The sequence below is a fragment of the Misgurnus anguillicaudatus genome, chromosome 23, assembly GCF_027580225.2.
Source record: "Misgurnus anguillicaudatus chromosome 23, ASM2758022v2, whole genome shotgun sequence".
NCBI classification, from domain to species: Eukaryota; Metazoa; Chordata; class Actinopteri; order Cypriniformes; family Cobitidae; genus Misgurnus; species Misgurnus anguillicaudatus.
Genome location: NC_073359.2, coordinates 7125813 through 7140169, shown reverse-complemented (window position 1 = coordinate 7140169; position 14357 = coordinate 7125813). Strand labels below are relative to the sequence as shown.

At 39.7% G+C, this 14357-nt stretch overlaps 1 protein-coding gene across 10 annotated transcripts in view; it reads left to right on the top strand.

Moving 5' to 3' along the window:
- The window catches only part of crebbpa (CREB binding protein a), a 53495-nt gene that overhangs the window by 2146 nt on the left and 36992 nt on the right, over positions 1–14357 (top strand). The gene's annotated exons all lie outside the window — the stretch shown is intronic.

Sequence of the window (14357 nt, the reverse complement as noted above, 5' to 3'; positions counted from 1 at the left end):
GCATGACAGTACAGCGCATCACGCGCTCCTTATGCTACGTACACACCAAACACGGGGCATCACGTTACTCGCTCTAGAGTACTAGCGGGATTTAACTTTGTCATGCAAATTTTTCGCTCGAGTTGAGTATTTTTCAACTTGGGTGAGGACGCGTTTGAGGCAAAAAGCGTGTGTTTTTGCGGCAAACGCGCCGCCCATATCCTGTCATTCACATCGCTCACGCGAGGATGCGTCTGATCGCGTCTTTTGCATTGACTTTGTATGTAATCTACGCGTGAATATCGTTGAACACGCATCTGGTGTGAACCCACAGTTATGATCTTGTTATAAACAAACATGCATGCGCGTGGTATCTCGAGAATAAAATCACGGATAATAAGCAAACATTAGACGCTCTGGAAAAAAGTGCAGGACTTTAAATACATCACGTGTCTTTACGGGATTTTTAGGGTATGTGTGTGAAAGCACGCACAGATTACGGAAAATCATTAGCAGTGTCAATGAACGAAAAATCAAATGATCCTGGATGCATTTTCCATGTATTATCTGTAATCTGTGTGGGAAAAGGACTTCTGTGTGTTCCCTGGTATCGAACCCACAAACTTTTGCTCTACGACTCTCTTCTACTACTACTGAGCTACAGGAACATTTACATCTCCCTAACTCTATTATATCAGTAACTGCATGGTATTATGCATTTGGCTGTCGCTTTTATCCAAAGGGACTTATAGTACATTTAAGCTACACACAAGTGTGTGTCCCTGGATTCAAACCCATGTCTTTTTATGCTGCTTATGCAGCGCTCAACCCATTGAGCAACCAGTTTTAAACTTGCACACAGACCTCAGGTCATGTTCCAGGGCTCCAGATTGCGACCAAATGGTCGCATTTTGTGACCAAAAATTTGAGAGTGTGCGACTGAATTTTACATCCAGTCGCACATGTGCGACCAGTAAATTTGCCTCCCCCACCCTCCTTATTTTTTTATACATTAAACGTGGAAAGGGCACGTTTTAGAAGACAAATGACTGTAAATCAGAGCACAGATGAGGCAGAGATGATGTTGAAATTTAACACGGCCTACTTCTTATTCTGAATGTATGGTATTTTGTTTACTATTTATACTGTCATGACAGCGATGGTGCTGTCAGTTTACCTTGTTGCATCTTCAAAAATGCAGAATAAAATGTGACACTGAATTTGAAACAGCTTACATTGTAATTTCTGCATTCATTATTAAAGTAATAGTAATACAGTGGAAATTCGTAGATTTGGTTAGCATGTTGATTTACGGTGTGCGCCCCTAAATTTTCTGCTTGTGCCCCTAAAATTTTCAGGTGGGGGCCACTGTGCTCCTAGTGAAAAAAGTAAGTCTGGAGCCCTGTGTTCAAAGGAATACATGCTGGTTGTTGGCCATGGTGAGACTTCTGCCACTATCATAGCCTTTCATTGGCTAGTTAAATGTGACTGTAGAAGGCAGCTACCATTAACCACATGAATTGCTTTGGTGACCCATGCACTGTGCATGCTACATGTTTGCATTCAGCTAATAAGCACTCAAATGTGTTTAAAGCTGTCAGTTGGCGTGTACAGGTCGTGTAGATGTTATTGAGTCATAAAATTGGTTGCACAGAAAATATAGCCTGTTGAATACCTACTGGCATGTTAGCATGATTTACATTTGAAGGTAGCTAGCGTAATTGTATGACGTAAACCGTTTAATGTCAGTTATGTGGTTAATAGCGAAAAACTCATAGAAACCTGTTTCTCTGGCTTTTGCACGCATGCATTTACAAAGTAATGCGGTTTGGACCCTTTCCGCTTTAGCATCCATTTTGCTTGCGTACATTCAGACTACTACTGAAAGTGCTGGTGATAAAGACCAGTGATGGATTCACTTCTAAATATATGTATATATGTTTTAAGTGTTGATTCATGTTTTGCTCACCAACCTTCATGGTGCCTTTAAATGACTAGACATTGTGTATGTACCATTTTCCTATATAATAATATTCAATGTAGGCACATGTCTTTAAAGCCACATTTTAGGATGAGGATATGATGTATTAAAGATGGTTAAGGGGACACTCTACTTTTTTTGGAAAATATGCTCATTTTCCAGCTCCCCTAAAGTTAAACATTTGTTTTTTACCGTTTTGGAATCCATTCGGCTGGTCTTCGGGTCTGGCGGTGCCACTTTTGGCATAGCTTAGCATAATTCATTGAATCTGATTAGACCATTAGCATCGTGCTAAAAAACAATATGATATTTTTCCTATTTGGAGCTTGGCTCTTCTGTGGTTGCATCGTGTACTAAGACTGACGGAAAACCAAAAGTTGCAATTCTCTAGGCAGATATGTCTAGGAACTATACTCTCATTCTGGCGTGATGGTCAAGGACTTTGCTGTTGTAGCATGGCTGCGGGAGGCGCAGTGGTGTTTCGCAGCGCCTGAGAATAGTCCTCTGCTATTGAAAGTAACCAAGGGGACTATTTTCAGGCACTGCGTGATATCATTGTGCCTCCTGCAGCCATGTTACAGCAGCAAAGTCCTTGATTATTACCCCAGAATGAGAGTATAGTTCCTAGAAATATCGGCCTAGAAAATTGCAACTTTAAATTTTCTGTCGGCCTTAGTACACGATGTAACTACAGAAGAGTCAAGTTATAAATGGGAAAAATATCGACACTCTATATAACTCTCTTATTATAACTCTCTTATTTAGCTATGCTGGGGGTGGTGCCGCTAGGCCCGGAGATCGGCTGAGTGGATTCCAAGATGGTGGAAATCGATTCTTTGGCTCTGGGGGGGCTGGACAATGAGCGTGTTTTCAGAAAAGTGCAGTGTCCCTTTTAAGAGCGTCTGAATCTCAAATCATCTTGAATGTGTACGTCAGAAATCTTGTTGTGTGGGGAAACCCAGAGGACAAACACACACACGCACATGCTGTAGATTGTCACGCGAAACGTAAGAATACCCAAGCAGAAAGCGAGCTGATGAAAGATAAAACTATAACAACTACATGGCGCAGCAGGCACAGTCCAAAGTAAGATGGGCATCAGAAATGTAAAAAAGCAGTCCATTGTATTAATGACTTTATGCAGGTGTTGGCCATGTTTGTTTGTTTACTGTGCAGTCACGTTTGGCGACGAGAAACATCGCAAAATCTCAGCGAGATTTCCTGTGTTCTCAGCTGAGACTCGCGTTGTTTGTAAAGTTAATCTGATGGTGCGTGGTGTGCTGTCATGACCACATAGCGGAACTCCACACACTATAGCAGTGGTTTTCAATCTTGTCCTAGGGGACCCACTGCCCTGCACATTTTGTATGTCTCCCTTAACTGACACACCCAGTTCTGTTCATGGATCTCTCCATTAATGAGCTGATGATCTGAATCAGGTGTGTTAGATAAGGGAGACATGCAAAATGTGCAGGGCAGTGGGTCCCCTAGGACAAGATTGAAAACCACTGCACTATAGGAGCAAACGTGTTAAGTCGTTTTTCATCATGTTTATGGTCTCACACATTTAAATCTGATAAGATTTATCTTTAGTTGTAGCCCTAGCTTAAGTTACATGCTGGCCAGAAAGTTTAATGCTGGGTACACACCAAAAGATTTTTTACATCTTATAAGACTTTCAACATGTGAGACCACAAACAAGATGATAAAACATCCTAGATTTAACCATTTTACTCCTATAGTGTGTGGTGTGCCATGACAGCACAACACACGCAACAGATTTTCAACCAGAGTCTCAACTGTAAAAACAAAAAATCTTGCAAAATCTCGCGAGACTTCAGAATAACCATTTGGCCTGGATATTGTTAGGAATTTCACAATTCGATTTCGATTCTTGAGGATTCGGTTCAATTCGATATTGATTTGCTTGCTTCGGTATCGATTCAATAATAAGTAAATACACAAGCAATTAAGTACCCGAGTATATTTTTAAATAATGTGTGTAGTATTACTAATGTTTGATCACATTGATGGTGCAGGCTTGAAAGAAGTGCTGCTGTTTGCCATCTTTGATCTTTCTGTTTTGATAAAGCACGTCTTGTACAACGCTGAACACTCTCACTAGAGTGTTGCCCACAGCGCAGCCACTGGCCGGGGGGGCTGAATCGATTCATAGGATTTGATGAATTGATATTGAATTGAGAAACAAATAATTGCAATGCATTGATGAATCGATATTTTTACCCAGCACTAATAACCATGGCGGACGATAAGCAGGAAGAAATGTCCATGCTTCAGTCTTCCATTATCTCGCTTTCTGATTGGGTATTGTTTCGTTTCATTTGATAATCTCAAGACTGTTGCACATGTTTGTCCTTGGGGTTTCCCCAACACATCAGGATTTCTGATTGTAAATATTAAACATGTTTAATATTTCCGATTCGTGGCTCTGACGTTCTTGCAATCAGGTTTGGACAAATCTGATAAAATAATCCGTAGAACCGTCAAAATAAATGGGACATTGCTTGGATTGTCGGAAGGGGGAAATCGGACCAAAATTAGCCCAGTATTCTTTTGGTGTGTACTAGGGGTGTCACGATTTCGATTTTATATCGAAATCGATCGAAATTAAATCACAGCTTCGAACTTCGAATTAAAAAATGGGATCGTCGATGCTGCCACGCCCCCATTTCACGTCCGGTCGGCTTGCCAAGCGAGGAAAAAAACTCTCAGAGATGCCTTTAAAAACATCTGTCCAGCGGATCGCGATCATATTTTAAAGACGAGGGATGCTACAACTCCTTGAAATGCATATCATAAACAGGATTACCAGTGATCTGACTTTGGACAGAGCGCAGCTCTCTGCACGTGCGCGATAGCAAGGGAGGCGCAAAGATGCAGCGGGTTATATTAAACAAAAGGATAGTTTGCCTCAGCTTGCATGAAACGCATAAAACTGAACAAATACGTAAGGGTTACTACTTTAGTTTATGTTCAGACGTCGGACAGATGCGAGCACGTGCACATGAGACAGAGAGCAGCGCAGCTGCTTATTATGCTGGATTTATTTCAGATGCTATGAGTCCAAGACACGCGCATTAAGTCCATGTTAGAGATGCGCGGATGGACTATTATTTCATAGCCTGCACTGGTGTCATCCTGATTTACCACGTTGTAAAACTTATTCCAGGCAACCCTTTTCTCACATTCTATTTCCTTTGTTTTTAATTCTCATTTTTTGTGTTTGCCACGTACCTCCTTCGCCAGCGTTGATAAGAGCTGTGTCAAAATGCGTCCTCATTTCTCCGCGCTGTTAATGATAGAACGAATGGATCCTTAACAGCCGAGGATTTCCCAAACAATTAAAAGCTTTATTAAATAAAAGTGTGTATTTATTAGAAAACTTTTTCTTGTCACTGTTTTAGTATTATAAGTTATGTTTTGTGTTAATATTATTCTGTTTATGTTGCGTATATTTCTAGGTTGATTATTTGATATGCTGTTAAATAGATTAATCTACATCAATGTGTCATATGTTCTGAAATAAATTAATATTTTTCTGATTACATATTTATTTTAATAAGTCAGAAATGTCTCCGCTGTTTTCTGCTGACAGGCGCGGTGGGCGCTACTGGGGGCGTGTGCAGCAGGTGACGCAAATTTTGGGTCCTCAGAAGGCTAGACCGTCTCATTTCAGTTCTCTTCTTGAACTTCTGAGGCTGCCACTATGAAAGACAGAGATGTCGCATGCTTAGAAGGACAGAGCTAATAACAAGCAGTCGATCCGGCACCCGCCCGAATTTAATTAAAAATTTATTTTTCGTCACGTCATCCGCCCGATCCATGTAACTGCCAACCGCGCATAGTCATGTGCGTGCAAGAAGGAATCCTCTCTCTACAAGCTCTCGCGTTAAGTGAAGCCCACAAACCCCCATGCGAGTTGTGCAATGTGCATGTTAATGTTAAAGTATTGTAATAATAATAATAAATAATGGCATATAATTTTTGTCTAAATTATATGCCATATAAAAAATATGTAAAAATCGAGAATCGGATCGAATCGTGACCTTAGAATCGAAAATGTAATCGAATCGAGGATTTGGAGAATCGTGACACCCCTAGTGTGTACCTAGCAAAGCTTCCATTGTCGACAGTACCATTCTTGAATCTGACTGCATTTTCATAAACTTTTTAAGTGAAGCCAAACGTCACTGGGTGCTTTTGAAACCACGGTGCCCCTGAGTTGTGTTCAGCTTCATGCATTGCTCCAACCGATATGCGTATTTTCGAGGTGCTGCATGAGCGATTCGCGAGCAAACTTCCCTGTGTGCTTTTGTATTGATTTTGTGGGACTGTGATGTCATACGCCAATCTGTCTGCGCAGCACTGCAGGTCTTTACTATGGACCACGTGTTTGCACCGCTAACAAGTCGGACTTCAAAATCACACAAAAACTTTAAACCCACACAATCATTGTGCCCTAGTATGGATGTAGGTTAATGTGTATATATGTATACATCATCCTGATTAAAAAAACAATGCTACAGGTTTGCATCTACAAGCATTTTTTTCTGGCCTCACTCACCCTGAATGAGTGATGCGAAAATCCAAGTTCATTTTAAGAGAGTTTTGGGCCAATGATAATATCTAAAACAGTTGTTGCTAGACTGTTATTAACTAAATCGCTGCTGTTATTCATAAAATTGTACCCGCTGTCTGGTATTTTGAGTTCCATTATACCATTCACCCATTAAATCCAGATTTTGCAAATATTTCCCCGTAACCATAACACAAAAAGTTAAAAACGTGTGCAGGTTCCGGTTTTGGCAAAACAGCTAATGCGTGTATTTGCCAAGAAAGTCTCGCTCTAATTGCTTTGGCTGCGTTTTATCCAAGTCATATGTAGCTCAACACGCTAGTCCGCCTACGTTATGGGCTTTTTGTGTTTTCTCTGATGTGCTGAATCTCGATGAGTGAGGCATGAGAGAGATTTTCCGGGTGACTGATGGACTAGGAGGTGGTGTGTGTTTATGTCTTTTAAATTAAAGCCATTTAAAACCCATCACCCTTTCAAACCGGTGTGTGTGTAACCGAAGCCAAGCGCCAGCGGCAGTAACATGAGGGCAGAAGTCAAGACTGGAGATGTTCCGCTAGAGTAATTCCAACACGGCGGGCGAACCGCCCCATTGTGTGGGGTAATTTAGTGCCGTTTTGAGTCTTGACAGCACAGGCCTGCTGGATTAACTCCGTAATGATAGCAAAGCACAGACCAGTCGTGCCAAATTAAATCAACTGTCATTAAAACCAACCAAACTGCCTTGGTTCACCTTCAAGTTTCTCATAAAAGACCTGAAATGTTTGTTAGTAGTCTATACATATTTTTGGGGTGTACTGAACATTTCTGACACAGAAAGCAGCAGTTTACTGTCACTGTAAGAACCAAGACAACTTTAAAGGGATAGTTCACCCAAAGATGAAAATAATGTCATTAATGACTCACCCACATGTCGTTCCAAACTCGTAAGACATCCGTTCATCTTCGGAACACAGTTTGAGATGTTTTATATTTAGTCCGAGAGCTTGCTTGACCGTTTATTGAAAATCTACGTACGGTATACTGTCCATTTCCAGAAAGGTAATAAAAACATCATCAAAGTAGTTCATGTGACATCAGTGGGTTAGTAAGAATTGTTGAAACATTGAAAATACATTTTGGTCTAAAAATAACAAAAATTACGACTTTATTCAGCAGTGGCTTCTCTTCTGCGTCTGTTGTAAAGCGCATCATTTACAGTGAAGTAAATTTTTTCCTAAGATAAACACTCTGATAAAGCACAGATGGTTGGAAAATTACTTAAAATACTCAAGTAGTGTCCGCCTCTGCTCATTACCGTAAAGTTGACTTGATTTCAACTCTCCTTGATGCTCACGTGCGCTACTGCTTGCTGGAGCTTGTTGCCAACTCACATTGAAAATGAATGACTTCTGGACAGTGTGAACACATTTCACATATGAAGATGTCAATGTTTAAAATGCACGCAAAGAAAGACCCTTCACTGATGCAGAATAATCGCAAAGTGCGTGCCCATACAATGCTTTTCGGTGGTCTAAAAGGGAGTACAGTATGACTTTTGCTTTGGTCCCTTATATAAACTCTGAGATCTGAATTTGGTATTCGCAATTAAATACAATGCGACCTTGGTGTTTGTCTAAAAACATTAAAGGAATATTCAATTTTCTTGAAGGAGGGGTCCAGATGGTTTGCTCACCACCATGTCATCCGGGGTGTTGGTGTCTTTCTTTGTTCGGTCGAGAAGGGGTTGTGTTTTTTGGGGAAAACATTGCAGGGTTTTTCTCGTTTTGATGGACTTTAATAGAGCCCGACATTTAATACTTAACTCAACGCTTAACAGTTTTTTTCAACGGAGTTTCAAAGGTCTATAAACGATCCCAAACGAGGCATTAGGGTCTTATCTAGCGAAACAATTGTCATTTTTGACAAGAAAAATAAAAAATATGCTCTTTTATACCACAACTTTTCGTCAGGGTCCGGTCTAGCGCAACCTAACGTAAATGCGTAGTGACGTAGGGAGGTCACGTGTTACATATATAAAATGCACATTTGCAGACCATTTTAAACAATAAACTGACACAAAGACATTAATTAGTATCAGTTGACATACAACAACGTAGGAACGGTCCTCTTTCAACACATTTATAAACACTGGGGCGTTCGTCCTCTGTGACATCTTGTTGTCATGACGTATTGCGTGGGGTCACGCTGGCGCATCACGACTGGATCTAGACGAGAAGTTGTGGTTTAAAAGTGGATATTTTTTATTTTTCTTGTTAAAAATGACAATCGTTTCGCTAGATAAGACCCTTATGCCTCGTTTGGGATCGTTTATAGTCCTTTGAAACTCCGTTGAAAAAAAACTGTTAAGTATTTAATAGAGCCCAACATTTAAGTCTATTAAAATGAGAAAAATCCTGCAATGTTTTCCTCAAAAAAACATAATTTCTTCTTGACTGAACAAAGAAAGACATCAACATTTTGGATGACATGGTGGCGAGTAAATTATCTGGATTTTTCTTTTAAGAAAATGGAATATTCTAGCCTGGGTGCCAGCCCATCTTAGCCCCGCCCACAAGATTTTGTAAACGGGAAGATGGGTCTGGGGTTTCTGCGTTGAGGAGCTACTATTTTAGGACAAATGCTGGTCGAACCAATCAAATTGTCAGGGCGGGCTTTATACGATGATGGACAGATAATCAACAGTAACGTAATGAACCACGTCACCAAAGAGCGCGTGTGTTGAATGGCTGCCGCTGTAGAGTTCAGATGTGTGGATTCTGACATTAAGTCTGTACTAAAAGATATCGACAGAGCATTGATTTTAAAAGAGGAACAGAGAAACGCGAGCAGGGCATTTGTTGATGTCCTATTTGGCAAAAGTTGGTCGCAACTGAAATGGCTAACGTTATCACGGCGATGCAACTTAGCGTGCACGACGAGATGGATATAATTAGCGGTTGTTGCCAGCTTCTTTTCGGAAGCCCGGAATCGTGGTTGAGTGGAGGGACATGCTAGGCTCCAATATTTTCAAGCAAACGTAATGGGTATCGTCGTGGATGAAGTTCACCTAACGTACAAATGGTAAGAGATAGTCTTACTCTATGACTTAGTAAATACTTCATGTTGTGATATAAACGAAATGTTGTAAACATAATAGGTGTTGATGTACATTCGCTAACTCGGTATAATCACAATGTTAGTGTCATTGTAGCGAATAACTACCAGTTCGGTCAGGCTGCAAAGACGTAATTTCAACATACGTTACACACTCGGTTGCTCTGATTGGTCGTAGGTCTATCCAATTGAGTGCAGAGGCATTTTTCGGTTGAGACACGCCTCATAATTATAGCTCAATGGAGCGGTATCAGACTCAAATTCTGACTAGAATTGAGTATGGCAACGTCAGGCTAGGAATATTCCTTTAAGTAATTTGTCTGTGAATTTTTACGCAGGTGGTCGGAGAAAACACATTCTGGATTCGGAAGGCAATAAAATTACTGACTTCTCTCTGTAAATGATGAAAATACCTTATTGTTCCCATGATATTTACTAGGCCTGCGAGATGTTGATTGGAAATTGGCATTGCGATATTTTAATTCCCTGCGGTATATATTACAAATACAGGATAACTTCCCCAGTTGACTTGAAAAGCTCTGTCTAAGAGGAATGTACTGTTGACTTGCTTTTCTTGTATAGCTCTGAAATGGCAGCTTGAGGATAATGGTTGTGTAATGGTTTTACATACCATTTACATAACATACCATATTATTAAACTTTTATTGAAACAATATTAATTGGTGTCACCGTGTCTATGACTACGTGAAATGTTGTTGAATTTGTGATTTCTCTATGCTGGCAATGGCATTCGAAAGTTTTCATTTTGAAAAAATGCTCTGCATATTTTGCGATGTGACTATTGCAGATTCGCACATTGCGATGTTGATGCTGAACAATATATTGTGTAGTCATATAGTTTACGGTTATGTACTTTATTTTACGTTATTTACCTCCAATGGCTTTCTTTGTTGTTACGAACTGGTTACGAACTGGTGTTTTTTTTGTCTTCGTTTACAATTGGAGTGGATGGTGACCGCACAGTTCAGAACATTCATTAAACAATATATTATGTTTTAGTTTGTTTTTCACCAAATCCTTATGTATGCCTTCAGGATACTTGGAATATGCGGCACAAGTCATGTGGAGATATTTAATTATGCTTTGCATCCTTTTGAAGCTTGAAGAGGTGGTCACTATCCACTTCCAGCGTAAAAAAACACACAAAACAACACTTAAAAAAATCAACATCTTTGTTCTAAAGAACAAAGAAAAGCATTGTGGGTTTGAATGACTCGGGTGAGTAAATAATGACAACACTTTCAGTTTTGCATAAACTAATCCTTTAACCAAATCAAATTCGAGAATGTAGTGAATCGGGATAAAATAGGCAAACAGGACACTTACTGGATTAAGACTTGTTTCTACAATCCAGAAAGAGATATAAACCCTTTTTTTTACATTTTGTATCCTAATTCACACCATACTCAAACCAGTTCACAAATGCACATGCGAAAGCTTGTGTTGTATGCAATGGAGCATTGCAATGGTGTGGAGTGCAGAGAACTTAAGATGCATTTTGAAATTTTATACACGGCACGTGTATCTCAACTTCTGTTCATCATGTATATCTGTATCGTCCTCACTATCCGAATAAAATCCTAGGCTCGGTGCACCTGTCCCAATTCAGACAACCAGCTATACTTTAGACGCTGGGAATGACAGCTGTAGTCTGCTGCCGCACGGAAAAGCTTTTTATAGTTCCCCGTCAGAGCCACGGGACGAACAGAAAGAGAAAGACCGAAAAGTACAATCCGACTTCCCATTGGGACTCCGGACTCCAAGGTGCTTCCAAACCAAAACACTGCTTTGCATTTTGGCTCGGCTCCAGGCGTGTGCTTTTGCACTCGACAGCTGAATCTGAAAGCAAGCACGTGCACGATTCTGGCTTGGTGACGTCGGTCATTAATGAAGAAGGGAGGGAAAGGGCAAGATTTCTCCATTCATTCATTTATATAGCATAAATACATGCAACAAGAGTTGACCTCTGTGCTTTACAGAATTTCAGTCTAGAATACATGAAAGGAAAAGAAAGAAAGAAAAACTAAAGGATGTAACCATCCTAAACGGCTGGAGATAAACTACTGCTATGGGAAATGCCTATCACTTGTTGACAAGCGTTTAAGATTTAGCATGGCTGTGTTTAGATGTAGTGCATACTATTTTTCTTTGAGTAGTATATGAAGGAGCAAGCAGCAATAAATGTGGCATAGCTTTTTTGGGAAAATGAACTTACGACTGAATGACGCTGAATTTTACGCTGAGTTGGTAGAAAGCATTTAACGCTTTAATAGCGTATGTTTTTCTCATTGAAAGTATTCATTAACAAATCTATTAATTCGCGCATCCCTCCTGCTGCGTTCGTGACATTTCCACTGCTAAACATGCTAACAACTGCTGCTAGTCTCTCGCTGTCTTTCCTCAAGCTGTTTCAACACATCTTGCGCTCTTCGCTTTGTGTATGCGTGTACATAAACTGTCAGAAGCACATTAGCAGGTTTTAATAGATAAGGTAGATTCATTAGGGCTATTAGCGGACTCGGTTGCAGATCAAGAAACGTATCGATTTAGACTGCTACTTGCAAAACTGGCAAAGAGATGCACAAATTTCCCTGGTGTTTTTCTCAAGACCGCAAAGATGCTAGAGCAATATTTGGATGGTATCTGAATGAATGCAAACCCCTAACCTTATGTAATGTGTGTTTTGATCCTGTATGGTGTAGCTTTCTATTTCAAATTTTTTGAGAGAGGGCTCAACCATGCATTTTGTCTCATGCCATTTAAAGGCGGGGTGCACGATCTCTGAAAGTCATGTTGACATTTGAAATCACCTAAACAAGCACGCCTTATACCCCAATAGAATCTGGACCTCTTTTGATAGACCTGCCCCAGACATACGCAACCCAGACAACGATGGTACTTGCCCGACTCCCGTTTCTCAAAAATCGTGCACCCTGCCTTTAAATTTAAGTGACAGCCCTGCAAGATGGATGGCTGCATTGCTGATGTTGATATCTGAATACTTGACAGTTCAAGGAAGAGATTTGACTGAGTAAACATTGTATAGACTTTGCCATTTGCCTAGTAATCGTTTGTTAAAGGAGACATATGAGATTTTTTATAGATGTAAAATAAATAGGGCATTTGAAGTTTTAGCTCAAAATACCCCACAGATCATTTATTATAGCATGTTAAAATTGCCAATTTGTAGGTGTGTCCTTTAAAATGCAAATGAGCTGATTAAATTATTTTCTCTTTCTCTCTGCACTAAATGACAGTGCCGTAGTTGGATAGTGTAGATTAAAGATAAAACTGAATTACTTTCTGGACATTTGGGATTTCGTTATGGAGATAAAAGTTAGGATCGCAATATTCTGTTATGCACACTGCAAGTGTGTGTAAGTACTGCTTGCTATTTAAGGCGTCTAAAATATCGTTTAGACCCAGAAGTTGTGGCATATGACGTCAGACTGAAAAAGCAATGCCAAATATCAAAATTAACTCATAATGTACTAACCCCTTAAACACATACAGAGTTATTTTTGTAAATGTTCTTGCTTTTCCAAGCTTTTAATGGGAGAAAACAGGGATCAGCAAACAACTTCTGACTGTTAAGCCCAAAAGTGTGCATCCGTCCTTCACAGAAGTAATCCACATGGGGTTAATAAAGGTCTTTTGTGAGTAATAGATGCAATATTATACATATTTTAAATCTTTATGAACTATAATTACTAGCTTCCAGTAACTCACATGAATGTCACTGCGCAATGTACCCATGGCAACCAATGCTTACCATTATAAAGCTTGGAAGAGCTAGCACATTTACTAAAATAACAAAATGTGTTTGTCGGAAAGGTGATGGACGTATCTCGATTTGCTTGAGGACGAGTAAATCGTGGGGTAATTTTGATATCTAGCTAGAGTATTGCTTGAAACTAAGCCTATAAACTTGTTGTGTACATTACATTCTCCAGGTTCACAGCATCCTGGACACCAATACTTTAAAGATTCATTAAAAATTAATTAATTTCTGGCCATCTGGTATTTCAGTATGGAGATGAAAGTTACGATCGCAATATCCAGGTAGTTTAACAGCACACTGCCAGTGTTATTTAAGGCATCTGATATAGCGTTTGGAACCAGAAGTGGTGGCTTGTGACATAGATTTAAAGGGGAAATATCAAGAAAATCTGACTTTTCCATGTTTAAGTGCTATAATTGGGTCCTCAGTGCTTCTTTCAACCTAGAAAATGCGAAAAAGATCAACCCAGTAAACCATTCTCTGCAAGCATGTGAAAAAATAGCTCATTGAAATTTGGCTCCCCTTGTGATGTCAGAAGGAATCTTATAACAATAATAATTATTGTACCGCCCCATAAAGTGTTGGTTTCCAGGATGCTGTAAGCCTGGAGAATGTTATGTTCACAGCAAGTTTATAAAGGCTTAGATTAAATGTGTAATATGAATAAACAGCACATACAAAAGTGGAGGCTTGTACATGAAAACTGTATTCCTTACTTTGGTGCTGGAACCTCCGACCCTCAAAGACTTGTTTGGGTGATTCTCATGAAATCCAGATTTAGAAGGTGTCCAGCATCAGAATTTTTTTTAAAAAGCCCTTGAAGCCAATTTTTTTGCACATATAAGATTAAGGTCTGAACTTACTATAACCATTATTTTTAAGAATATTTTCTATAGAATTATTTA